The 13,872-nt window shown below is 43.5% G+C and overlaps 1 long non-coding RNA gene across 1 annotated transcript in view; it reads left to right on the top strand.

The window, feature by feature from the left end:
- LOC122930710 overlaps positions 1-13,872 on the top strand; it is a 143,301-nt gene that overhangs the window by 10,468 nt on the left and 118,961 nt on the right. The window contains exon 2 of the long non-coding RNA XR_006388161.1: positions 3,518-3,668. This is a non-coding gene — a long non-coding RNA (uncharacterized LOC122930710). The remainder of the gene's footprint in view (positions 1-3,517; positions 3,669-13,872) is intronic.

Genomic DNA, 13,872 nt, shown 5'->3' with positions numbered 1-13,872 from the left:
TAAATTTATGAAAATTGACTCTTACAGTGGTGGGTGACGTGAAGCCTGATTCTCTGCTATGATATGAAGACTGATTCTCTGCTGACATGAAGCCAGATTGTCTGTTACGGGACCTTTCTCCTCTGCCTGGGTTCTGGGCCTAAATTTATGAAAATTGACTCTTACAGTGGTGGGTGACGTGAAGCCTGATTCTCTGCTATGATATGAAGACTGATTCTCTGCTGACATGAAGCCAGATTCTCTGTTACGGGACCTCTCTCCTCTGCCTGGGTGCTGGGCCTAAATTTATGACAATGGACTGTTGCAGTGGTGGCTGACGTGAAGCCTGATTCTCTGCTATGACATGCAGACTGATTCTCTGCTGACATGAAGCCAGATTCTCTGTTACGGGACCTCTCTCCTCTGCCTGTGTGTGTGCTGGGCCTAAATATATGCCAATGGACTGTTGCAGTGGTGGCTGACGTGAAGCCTCATTCTCTGCTATGACATGCAGACTAATTCTCTGCTGACATGAAGACAGATTCTCTGTTACGGGACCTCTCTCCTCTGCCTGGGTGCCGGGGCCTAAATATCTGAGAATGGACTGTTCCAGTGGTGGGTGACGGGAAGCCAGATTCTCTGCTATGGAACCTCTCTCCAATTGATTTTGGTTAATTTTTATTTATTTAATTTTTATTTTAATTCATTTCCCTATCCACATTTGTTTGCAGGGGATTTACCTACATGTTGCTGCCTTTTGCAGCCCTCTAGCTCTTTCCTGGGCTGTTTTACAGCCTTTTTAGTGCCGAAAAGTTCGGGTCCCCATTGACTTCAATGGGGTTCGGGTTCGGGACGAAGTTCGGATCGGGTTCGGATCCCGAACCCGAACATTTCCGGGATGTTCGGCCGAACTTCTCGAACCCGAACATCCAGGTGTTCGCTCAACTCTACTCATGGGCCCTGGTGCAAGAGTTCAGCTTGGGCCCCCTCCTTCCCTGAGTGCTTTGTGGCCAGGGGCAGGGGTGCACCTAGCCTTTCTGCTGCCTGAGGCAAAAAATGGATACGGTGCAAAATCAACAATACGATAGAGAGCTCACCGGAGCAAATCTGAGCCTGCTATTCCACTCAATAGATTCAATAGAACAACATATAAAACACAATGACCATCTGCTATACAAGAATAAAATACCTATTTAATATACCATATACAATTAAACAGCATAAAAACAACTCATTAAATTGCAAATATATGTAACACAGTCCCTCTCTTCCTCACTAGTGCGGAGCTCAGACAGTGTTAGTCAGGATGATAAAAAAAAAAAAATGTAAATTTCTCCATGTGAGTTTAATAAATGATCGAGATCTATTCCACTCTGGAGTGCTCCGTATGTGGACAGTTATTGATTACGCTTTGTATCAAATGGCAATAGTAGCGGTTTAAATCCAAAGATACAGATAACTGCTCTTACCAACCCATACGTGTGAGATGGAACTGCATGTCACGTGTAGTTGGCCGGGTCCCGTTGGCAGTGTCCCGCTAGATGGATTTGGCTTGTCTCCTTTGCGTAAGTGCCGGCACTGTTGTTAACTGCGCTGTGATTTCCTGCGCATGTCTCTTTGCGATGTGGAGACGCCGGATTTGCCTCGTGGTGTTGGAATATTGTGTAGTCGTGTGCAGCCTCGGATACTTCAATATATAAGTAGTATATGGAGAATATAAGTAGATATGGACGGGAAACTAGTAACCAGACGCGCTTCAAAACTAATAATAGTTTCTTCCTCAGTGGTATATTCAAAATGAGGGACGGGATTACTGGTTTTATACCCTTGATCCAAAAAGTGGGCCAGACTTTGTAATCTCGGCATTTCTATCAAACTATGGACCTGGATACTATTTGCAACATATTACAACATACATAATGTAATGTATAATAAACAATAAAATAATAAAATCACAAATAACAATAATTAACCCTTAAAAGACGTTCAAAAAAATTACTAATACTGTTTCCCCATTGCCTGCCAAGTGGAGACATACGACCGAGAGACTCGTGGGGGACAACCAGAGCATGCCCGATACAAAGAATGACTGACTCAGGCATGGTGTGGACGTCCACCACAGGTCCCCTATAGGAAACCGAAGAGCTCCATTTCAGAGTTCAGTCCCCAAGGTGCCATCGACCCGAACTCATATATCGTCTTTACTCACTTCTGGACATCCTTGCCGTAAAGTCACCTCCCCTCCAATCCTTTTTTACCGATTGGAGTGCAAAATATTTAAATCCTGTTGGGTTGCTATTGTGGAACAATTTGAAATGGTTTGACACCGAGTGTTTGATATAGCCCTTTTTATATTATTAATATGTTCCGACACTCGGATTTCTAATGTTCTACTTGTGCGTCCCACATATTGTTTGGAGCAGGGACACTCCAGTAGGTAAATTACTGCCTCTGTATTACAAGTTAGTGTTTCTCTAATTTCATACTTGAATGTGTTTGTCTTAGATTCCACCATCTCTTTCCTTCTATCAAATTTCGTTAATCTACAGTTTCTACATAGGCCACACCTGTAGAAGCCTTTTTCAATTTATCCCATGGGGTTATTATAGATCTTTTCTTGTCATTTGTTGTATTTTTTATGGTTGGGGCCACCCGTAATCCCAAATTTGGGGCACTAGTATATATTATTATTATATTTTTTGGGGGGGATAGTTGGTGCTAAAATGTTATCCTCTCCCAACAAATACCAATACTTATTTATTATTTTTGATACTTTCTTATAGTTTTCATTGAATGGTAGAACCAGTTTAGAAGTATTTTCCTCATCCTTTGTTTTTTCTGTTTCCTGAAAGAATTCATGTCTATTCATTTTTTTTTACCTTATTCAGAGAATCATCAACTAAATCTACCGGATATTTTTTTTCCAAAAATTGCAATTTCATGATGTCCACCTCTTTCTCAAACTGTTCATCAAAGGTGCAATTCCTTTTAATCCTCCGAAATTGTCTATAAGGTACATTTAGGAGCCACCGAGGCAGGTGACAGCTAGTCCTCAATATAAAGCTATTTTTAGCCACCTTTGTGATACGTACTACATACAAACTTCGAACCTTTGACCTCTTTATTGAGATTGCGATATTGAATTACTTCTTTACTCACGTTTGCTGTAAATTTTAGGTTTATTTAATTTCTATTGAGGTCTTCTATAAAGGCCATAAGTTCCTCTTATGTATCTTTCCAAACTAATACCACATCATCTATATATCATTGACAGAGCACCAGACTCGCCCCCAGCTTAGGTGTTATTGCCTCCTGCTCCCACGCCGCCATGAACAGATTGGCATAGCTGGGGGCAAATCTGGTGCCCATGGCCGTACTAGTTGTCTGTAAATGAAAACCAGTTTTAAACGAAAAATAATTGTGAGTTAGTATATATTCTATCCCATCCAAAAGGAACTGAATTTGGTCTCCCCTTAGAGTATTATTCTGTGTAAGTATTTTGGAAATTGCCTCTAATCCCAATTTATGTTCTATACAGGTATACAGAGAACTCACATCCAAGGTGGCCATGAGCTATCCCGGTTCATATTTTAAATTCTCGAAGATCTTGACTGCCATCGTGGTGTCTTTTAAATAGGAAGGGATTTTCTAAACAAACGGCTGTAGGAATCTGTCCAGACAAATTACAGGTGAGTGAACCAATTCCGGAGACAATCGGCATTTCAAATTCTCAACCTAACCCCTTCCTTCAAACCCTACTTTTAAAGGGGTTATCCAACATCTAAAACATGACCCCCAATGCCCAGGCCCCTCAAATGCATTATACTTCCCACGCCCCCGACATTCCCGTCACGTGGATCAAAACATCCGGTGATGTTGGGGGAGGGTAGCAGCCAATAGCAGCCTGCGACAGGGAAGAGCCTCCTTAGCATTACTGGTTGGGCCATGTATTAGAGGAAAAAGAAAAAATATATTTGCTGTTCAGCGGTGCAGTTATATGTTCTAAAGCTTTTTATGGCGTGTATTAGTGGCAAAACAAAAATATATTTGCCGTTCATCGGTGCAGTTATATGTTCTAAACCCCTTTTTTTGTGTATTAGTGGGGGAAAAAGGGCTTATTAGCCATTGTGTGGTGAAGTAAAAAAATTACTGACTTTTTTGCGATGTTTTAATTTCCTTTTAATTTATTTATTTGATCTACCAGTATGTCAGACAGATAAGTGCCAGGCTCTGCACAGGGTGGCAGAGGCCTAAATGTTTATGGCGCAGGCAGAGGTCGCAGCAGAGTAAGAGGCCGTGGCAGCAGTGGTCACTTTGAGAGGCCTGAGCTTCCAGTGTTAGCTAGCGGTCATGTCGTGACCAGCAACCCAGCGGTTCTTGAATGGTTTACTCCATCTTCGACCTCGTAACAAGTGACATCAGACACCCCTAGCCAAGAGTCAGTGGGTTCGTCAGACACAACCCTTAGTTGGCATTGCCCGGGAGCAGGCCCTGTGCCCTCACCTGTCCTCAACCTGCCTCTGTCCTTTTCTGTTCCCTCAGCCAGACCACTATACAGTGAGGACAAGCTACTAGAAGACAATCAGCAGCTACTGGCAAGCCAAGATATGGAGGAGACATCCGCCACTTCCTCCACTAGGCGAGCAAGTAGTGTGGGAAAATGTGTTGTGAGTGGTCAGGTTCCTGACCCAGAGACGGTAGAGGAGGAAATCAGTGACGTGCAGACAATACTGGATGATGATGATGTAACTGATAGCACTTGGGAGCCGGGTGACGAAAGGGGCTTCATCATCATCTTGAGAAGAGGCTGGCAGCATGCCCATGAGGCAGCGGCGGAGCCAGCAAGTCGCTAGCATGGCCGGGAGTCAGAAGGGTGGCAGCAGTGGGAGGGCTGGAGCCAAATGTGTCTGGGGTAGACCACCCGCTTGGCAGGAGCCTACCTTCCCAGGAAGTAGCGGTGCATGGGTTCACGGAGGCAGCGGCGGTAGCAGTCAGCCAGTGCGTAGTGTTGGGAGAAAATCACCTACTCGGCGGTGTGGCATTTTTTTGTTAAGCCGCCAGAAGAGGTGAACATGGCCATATGTAGAATCTATGGGCAGAAGGTGAAGCGTGGCCATGGTGCCAATGTTGGCACCACGTCCCTGCGTCAACATATGCAGCATCACCATAAAGTGGCCTGGGAGAACCGTGGCTCTGATGTGGTGGTCCAGCCTGCCGCAGCAACCGCTGCATCGCCCAGTGGCACGCAGCCGGTTTCAGGCAGTCAAGGCTCCACCACCTCAGCCGAAGGGAGCTGTCTGATCTTCCCATCAACTGCTGGTCCAGATGCTCCTGCTCCTCGCCCTCCTACTCCTCATTAGTCATTCCATCAGCAATCGATCACCAAAGTGATTGCCAAGAGACAACAGTATGTGTGCACTCATCCAACAGCGCAGAAGCTGAACGTGCTCCTGTACAAGTTGCTGGTGCTGCAGTCCCTCCCTTTCCAAATGGTGGACTCTGCAACTTTCAGAGAACTGATGGCTTGTGCCGATCTGAGGTGGAGAGTCCCAAGCCGTCATTTCTTTGCCAAAAAAGCAGTACCAGCCCTGCACACATATATAGAACAGAAGGTGGGCAAGTCCTTGAGCCTGTCGGTGTCAAAGTGCACGGCAGCGCCGACGTGTGGAGCTTTAACTACGGTCAGGGACAATACATTTCCTTTACAGCCCACTGGGTGATTGTGGTTCCTACACAGCCACACCAGCAACTTGGCCAGGTGATGCCGCTTCTGCCTCCACGTTCTCACGCAGTTGGTCCTGCGACAATATTCGCTTCTGCCTCCTCATCCTCCACCGTGTCCTCAGCCTCCACTGCAGAGACAATTCACAGTGCCCCTCCAGCATACCACATGTTAAGGACAGCGGTGTCACGCTGTTCTGCACCTCGTTTGCCTGGGCAAACCAAGTCACACAGGGGAGGAACTGCTCAGTGTCCTTCATCAAGAAATAGAATCCTGGCTTTCTCCGCAACAACTCATTCAGAACCACTCGTGGTTTTGGCTTCCAAAACTGCATCAGGAAACCGGCCCGTGTGGTCGTACCCTTAAAGTGTAACTGTTATGTTTTCATTAAAAAAAACTACATTTTTAGCATATGTTACTGCTATTGCAGTATCATGCATAAAGCAATTTTTAGTTTCTTCACATACCACTGTTTTCCTTGAGCTTTTCCCTTAGTTACAGCTGTTTTGAAACCTGCATCATGAGGATCTTCTCAAGATGGCTCCTCTGCCAGTTCTCTGAGGCTAAAACTGCCTTCCCATACAAACATGTTTTAAGCAGCAGTTTCCTGCCAGCCAATCAGATTGGATTACTTAGACATGCCTCCTCACTCTGAAGCCTGATACTATCTACACACAGGCATTCCGTGTGAAGGACCATCCCTCTGTCTTCTGTTTACACTGCAGGGAAGACCTAGCAACATTATGTTAAAAGGGGTTGTCTCAGTTCATCAAATGGCATTTATCATGTAAAGATAGTTATACAAGGCACTTACTAATGTATTGTTATTATCCATATTGCTTCCTTTGCTGACTGGATTTGTTTTTCCATCACATTATATACTGCTCATTTCCATGGTTATGACCACCCTGTAATTCATAAGTGGTGGTCGTGTGGGCCTCTGAGCAAAATCTGAAATAGTCCCTCCTGCTATCATGTACCATTTAGGCATAGGAATATTTGGGCTGGGTAATGCACCTGCTCTCTAGAGCTTCTCCCCTGGGCAACTTTATCTCACTGTCCACACAGTACTAATAGACAGAACATGTCATTCATCCACGCTTGTACTAACGGCCCTTCAACCATACATGATGTCACACATCTCCGATGTTTGTTTTGTTACTAGGAGAGTTGTACTGAGGCCTGAGAGGGGGTGATGTATATCTATATTCCTTAAATGTGATATTTTCCTTGTTATCTTAGTCGATGACTGGAGAAGAGCACTGCCAGCCTCTCAGATAACACGTCAAACACCAGTATCCAAACACTACTTATGGGGCAATCAACCTGAAAGTTGTTGATTGATTCCTCACATGCATTAAAAAAGACTATTTATGTATCTGACGTAATGATAAGTGATGAGTGGTATTGCATAATGTTTGCTGATGCTGTTGCTGTTACTATTGTCTTTTAGGTTTTTTTAGCTACGGCGTCGGACAGGTGACAGACACAAAACGTGATCAAAGTTTTGTAATGGAAGCATTTGGAGAAATACGTGATATCTGGCCATGGCCTCAATTTAAGGGTGACAGGGTGAAGGGGTGAAGGAAATCTGGTCTGTGCTGTGGGTTTTATCATGAATCTCAATAATAATAACATGTAATAATATATAGTATGTAAAAATAATATATTATATATACAAGTGGCGATCAAATTTAGAGAACAATTTATGAACATTAGATATTTTGATCATCATTTGAAGGATTTTTTGTAAGGGGTACACCATGCTATTAGAACAGTGTTTTCCAAAATAACCAAAGTATATCAACATAAAATCTTTATTTTTCAAAAAACCTGATGATCATAATTAGAGAATAGCAATGACTGTAGCACACAGAAAGAGTCCAACAAAATTTTTTGAAGATTACAACAGTCACCAATCAGTAGGAAGTGTACAGGCCCTTGCTTTGAATGACTTCAGCACATCTGCGGACACAGGACATCACTAGTCTCTCACACGGCTCTGGTGGGATTTTGGTCCACTCTTCTTCCAGTCTCTTCAACAGTTCTGTGACTGTTGTGGGTTTCTTGACCATAACTTTGTCACCAAGGATTTTCCAGAGGTTTTCTATTGGGTTTAGATCAGGACTCTGGGCTGGCCATTTTTTATTGTTTCAATGTTCTCAGTTTCAAGGAACTGCTTTACCCGTTTTGCTGTGTGACAGGGGGCATTGTCCTGCATTAAAATTGCTGGTTGATTGTTGTGGGGAACGCAAGGAAGGAACCATGTGTTGTTGAAGAAGGTTCTTATTCACACTTGTATACAAAATGGATATATCACCCGTGGGAGATATAGGACATAAGCGCTGGAGTACACAGTCCAAAACAGCTAATCCTTTAGGTGAGTATTATGGTTAAATACTAGTCTGAATAAGTGTGTAATTGGCTGCAGAAATAAGTATACCAGTGTGGATGGTTATGAGGATCAAAACATGTGGTCAATAGGTGGAGGTGACAAGAGGCATATAGGTCAGAGAATATGAGTATTGGTACTGGAAATAAAACAGTGAGTGAAGGGTTAATACTGATATTTCCAATATCATTGGTACCTTATCCTTTCCTCCAAAATGTTCTCTAGGTAAATGTTCAATTTGCCGTGTTCTGAGTTCTTCTTGATGTTCCTGTAGGGATGCTGTTCTCCTTTCAGATCGCGGCGTTCTTCTGCTCACCTGCCAGCAGCAGTGCGGCCCCGGCCGGAAGCACGCGCGGCGTGAGGGAGCTTGGTCTGTTACCCGGGAGACCGCTTGCGGTGACGTCACCGGTGCAAGTACAGGACTTAGATCTATGCCCTGGTCATTTAGGATGTAAATCTATAGAATGGAAGCAGGAAGGGCTTAATAAACTTTCTAAATAGTCTTTATTAAAAATCTTACCATTTTCCTTGTGCAGAATGTGTGTACGTCCTTCACCTAGCTGGTGCTGCTGCTGAACAGGAGCGGAATGGCCATAGACCTTTCAGGGAAATTACCTGGTGGGCCAAAGCCCATGGAGCCATCCAAGCCCTCCTTATGTGAAAAATAGAAGCTGTTCACACACATTTTTGATCAAGCGTGTGTGGGGCTCATCTACCACCGTCAAGGTGGCTTCTGCAGATGGGTACCTAACACTAACAGAACTGCCTCTCTCCTGGGCCTAATTTAAGCCTACAGTGTTCAGGGCAGTGTAGGAACCAGTGATATTTATACTCTGCTCAGAAGCCCTGGGAAGATGCGCAGGGAGTGAATAATGTTAAAGGAGGCAGCTACCCTCTAAAAACACTGCAAGAAAATTTAGGCTTGCACTTCCTGGCAGTGTGTTTGGAGGGTAGCTGCCTCCTTTTAGATTAAACACTCCCCACCCATCTGCCCAGCGCTTCTAAGCAGAGTATAAATATAGCTGGTTCCTACACCACCCTGAACATTGTAGGCTTAGATTAGGCCCAAAAGAAGGCAGTTCTGCAGAAGCCACCTTGACATTGGAAGATGGGCCCTGACACACATTTGATCAAACATTTGTGCGAAGAGCTTCCATTTTTCATGTATAGTAGGTATGGTTAGTTTTATAGGTGTGCACCTGTGACTTTGGGTGTGCTAGTCTAAATTTTCTTGCAAGCCCTCCTCTTGGTTACCAGCAAGATACATAAAGATCTTATGCTCTCAGCATTAATTAATGTAGGATCATCAGGCATTTATGCAGCCAGTGGCAACATGTGCCCTCCTAAATTCAACTGTATAGTCATCCTCAGGGCGATGATACAGTTTCATACCGTGGCATGGGCAGCAGTATTTTGTGTTATACTATGGTATTTGATTCTGCTGGGATGGTATTTTGTTCTGCACTTTGGTATTGCTGGCCCACCTATTTCTGTTGGCCCCGCCTACATGTGTTGGCCCCGCCTTCTGTCAACCTGGCCCGCCTACAACATGGTTCCACTTTTATTTTATTTTTTCCAGGGCCACTTTAAGTTCCCAGTCTGCCTCTGCTTCTGAACCTTGGCATAAATCCATCAGGCCTCTGCTCCTGTTTCTGACGGCTCTCTGTGCTCTCCCCCTCCCTTCTCTCAGAAATAGCAGCAGGAAATTACACACAGCAGATGTGTGTGGGGAGGGGGTAAGCATTCATGGATGCCAGCTTAAACAGACTTTAGATAGGGAGTAAAACACACACACACAAGGCCGGGAAAAAGTCACAAATGTTTGCACAAAATACCTGTTGTGCAAACTTTAGTGACTTCTGAATTCCAGAATTGGCATACTGGCATACTGCTTTAGTACATGTGCCCATGTGTATGCAGCATGGGATTTGGAGTTTGAATTAGAAAAACAAAGTTCCAAATGCTACAAAGACATGAAAATTATCTGGTACACATTTTGGAACTTTTTCACTTTATACTTCTTTTAACAAAGGTGTTTGTCTGGGTCTGGGATATAAGTCACAGTCTCTTTGTCAGAGAGTTTCTTTATAATATTTTTAAAGCATAAGGCTGGCAGTTTATACAGTGTGTCCGCCATGATTTATATTGTGAGATGGAATTGATTATGTTGTTGGTGACGTTTTGTTGGCATGGGATATGACATTCTGATTCACTTAATAATGTGTTGTTAAATTGTAACTTAAAAAATAAAACTGCAGATGTCGTAAAACTTTCCCCAATAACATGCATTCTGTCTTTGTGGCAGGTTAAGTAGCGCCCTGACACGTCTAAAGCCACATAAATTAAGAGTTTGTCTGAGATAATTACAAATCTGGGACAAGCTGCTCATCTGACTAATTGGCTCTGACAACTTTAGGAGCAGAAAAAAACATATGAGCAAAAGAATATTCTTCTCCAGATAGTTAGACACAGACAGATGAATGATATGAAATAGATAGATAGACAAACAAACCACTAGAGATGGCCTTGCGGTTCGCCCGGCGGTAGTTTCGCGATTCGCCGAACATGCGAACATATGGCGATATTCGCGCCCGCCATATTCTTTTACATTGTGAAGAACTTTGACCCATGACACATCCATCAGGTGGTACAGGACAGCCAATTGAGACGTTTCAGCACATGGACACACCCCCTACCTTATAAATAAACCTGATCTGGCCGCCATTTTACATTCAGTGTTTTGCCAGTGTAGGGAGAGGTTGCTGTGTGGAGCAGGGACAGGCTGTTAGGGACACCAAACGCTAGCTAATAGGGCCACAAAAGTTATTTTAAGTACTGGTAACGTTGTGCGATCGATAGGTGTGATACACAGAGGGGTGCGATATACTTATACTTTTATAATGAGTCAAAAAAACATAGATCTATATACTGATCACCTAGAAATCAGGGGGCCTAGGGGCTAGGGGCTTACTAGGGCCAATTTTATATAGGGTAAGGTTCCGGACGGGGTCGCTCTTATCAGGGCGGGTGGTCTGAGGTTAGGCAATCAGGGCCAGAATAGCCCCCCCCCCCCCCCCCTGTAGGGCAATATTAGGGACAGTTCTTTGACCACCCTGTCCTTCAATACCACATCATCATCCAGCCCAGGGATAGATGTTTTTTGCTTTCCCTTCGGGATTCATTGATGTGCACTGGAACCCCCCAGATTGTGGTAGGACATATGGCTTCTGATTTAGTGCTGCCGAGCACTTGTTATTGCCTACTATTCTTTTTGCTTAACTTTAAGGGTCCATTCACACGCAGACAAGATTAGGCATTTTCTATTATAGTGCCGGCGATGTGCGGTCTGCAAATTGCGGAATGCACATTGCCAGTGTCCGTGTTTTGAGGATCTTACGGACGTGTGAATGGACCCTAGTAATTAAATTTATTTTCCTTTTGAGGGATATCTTTTAGGGCTCATTCAGATGGCCGTATGCTGTCCGCAAAAATGCAGATCCGTTTTTTTGCGGACAGTTCAGAATGTCCGTAAAAAAAACGGATAGCATTCAGTATTTTTGCGGACCCATAGACTTTAATGGGGCCATGTCCTGATTTTCATGGACAAGTATAGGACATGTTTCATTTGTATTGCGGAACCTTGGAATAGAAAAGGGCCCCATAGAAGTGAATGGGTCAGCATCTAATCCGCAAAAAAACAGATCCGCATTTTTGCGGATAGCATACGGCCGTCTGAATGAGAATTATTAAAGGTTACGTTTTATCTTTATGTATATTCTAATAAATTGCCTTCATTGTACAATGTTATAATATACTTTCTATGTTAGAAATTATATTATAGTGCATTTGTATTGTGCGGCAGTTGTGTGCGGTTCTGCTGCGATACTGCAGGTATATAGAGGGACAAGCGTTATTGGAACAAATAATTTCTACTGGTGTGATATACCAGTTGCCCCCCCAAAAAAAGTGATTGAAGTGGGGTGTTATATACCAATTATATACTTTCTATATAGTGCATTTAGGTAGCGCAACAGGGCACATTTAGGAGAATTTCCCTTTAAGACGCATAAATTGTCCTCTGATTAAGACACATATATTTTGTTGGAATTTTTGTCATTGACCCCCCTCTGATATGTCACTGTCCATGTTGTGGGACTATTTGTGCACTTCTACTAAGTATTTGGTGGCTGCAAATATGAGCTGAAGGTTTTTCAGGTTCGCCTGCCATTAAAGTGAATGGAGCCCGCCGCAAACTTTCGGTTTGTGAACATTTGATCACGTTCACGCGATCGCGTTCGCAAACCGCCCCGGCCGATATTCGGTCATCAATACAAACCACCCTCTTCTTTCTTGGAGAGCTGCCTCATTATTTGTTCGATAGATAGATAGATAGATAGATAGATAGATAGATAATTTAAAAAAGAAAGAAAAACAGCAGCTCAGTCAGTATTATTGCTGGGTGCAATCCCTCTGGGAATGTAGACAAAAATACAGTGCCGTACCAAGCTCATTACATAAATACGCCACCAGAACCAAGCTCTTTATATGATTACAGTACAAGAACCAAGAATGGTACCTATATACAGCACGAGAACTGAGCTCATCACATAAATACAGCACTAGAACCGAGGCCAATACATAAATGTAGCACCAAGCCCATGCTTATTACATAAATACAGCACCAGAACCAAGCTCAGGACACAAATACAGCAGTAGAACCAAGCCCATCACATAAATACAGCAGTAGAACCAAGCTCATCACATAAATACAGCACCAGAACCAAGCTCATCTCATAAATACAGCACCAGAACCAAGCTCAGGACACAAATACAGCACCAGAACCAAGCTCAGGACACAAATACAGCACCAGAACCAAGCTCAGGACACAAATACAGCACCAGAACCAAGCTCAGGACACAAATACAGCACCAGAACCAAGCTCAGGACATAAATACAGCACGAGAATCAAGCTCATTATATGATTACAGTACAAGAACCAAGAATGGTACCTATATACAGCACCAGAACTCAGCTCGTCACATAAATACAACCAAATAAAGTACATATATTCTGTTACTGACAATGGCTATGGAACCACAGTGCCAACTAACCAGCATGGCTGGATGCTGACCAGTGGGAGTGTAAGAGACCAGTGTTATTCACCAGAGAGTCAGCAAACACATAGAAAGAACCAGGCTGAGGTCAGGCAGAGTACATGCAAATCCGAGAAATTGTCCCAGGGACAAGGCTGGCGGCACAGAGTCAGAATCCAGGCAACAGGCAGAAGACAGAGACAGAGAAAATATAGTAAAGCTAATCAGCGCCATATAGCCTAGCACCTCCACTCAGAGTTAACCCCTACACTGCCTTAAAGTACAATGAATAAACCCTAATTCACGCACGAAAAGGTGATGTGTAACATATACAGCACCAAACCAAGTTCATACCTAAAAACAGCACCAGAACCAAACTCAGTACATATATACAGCACTAGAACCAAGAACGGGACATGCTGTTTATACAGCAGCAGAACCAAGCTCATACCTAAAAACAGCATCAGAAAATAACTACATAAATACAGTATCAGAACCAAACTCAGTCTATATAAAGCACTAGAACCAAGCTCATTACATACACATAGTACTAGAACCAATGTCAGGACTTAAATACAGCACCAGAACCTAGAATGGGACATACACTCACCTAAAGAATTATTAGGAACACCATACTAATACGGTGTTGGACCCCCTTTTGCCTTCAGAACTGCCTTAATTCTAC

Source organism: Bufo gargarizans, chromosome 3 (genome assembly GCF_014858855.1).
Source record: "Bufo gargarizans isolate SCDJY-AF-19 chromosome 3, ASM1485885v1, whole genome shotgun sequence".
NCBI classification, from domain to species: Eukaryota; Metazoa; Chordata; class Amphibia; order Anura; family Bufonidae; genus Bufo; species Bufo gargarizans.
The sequence above is the reverse complement of the archived record's forward strand: the minus strand, read 5'-3'. Positions and strand labels throughout refer to the sequence as shown.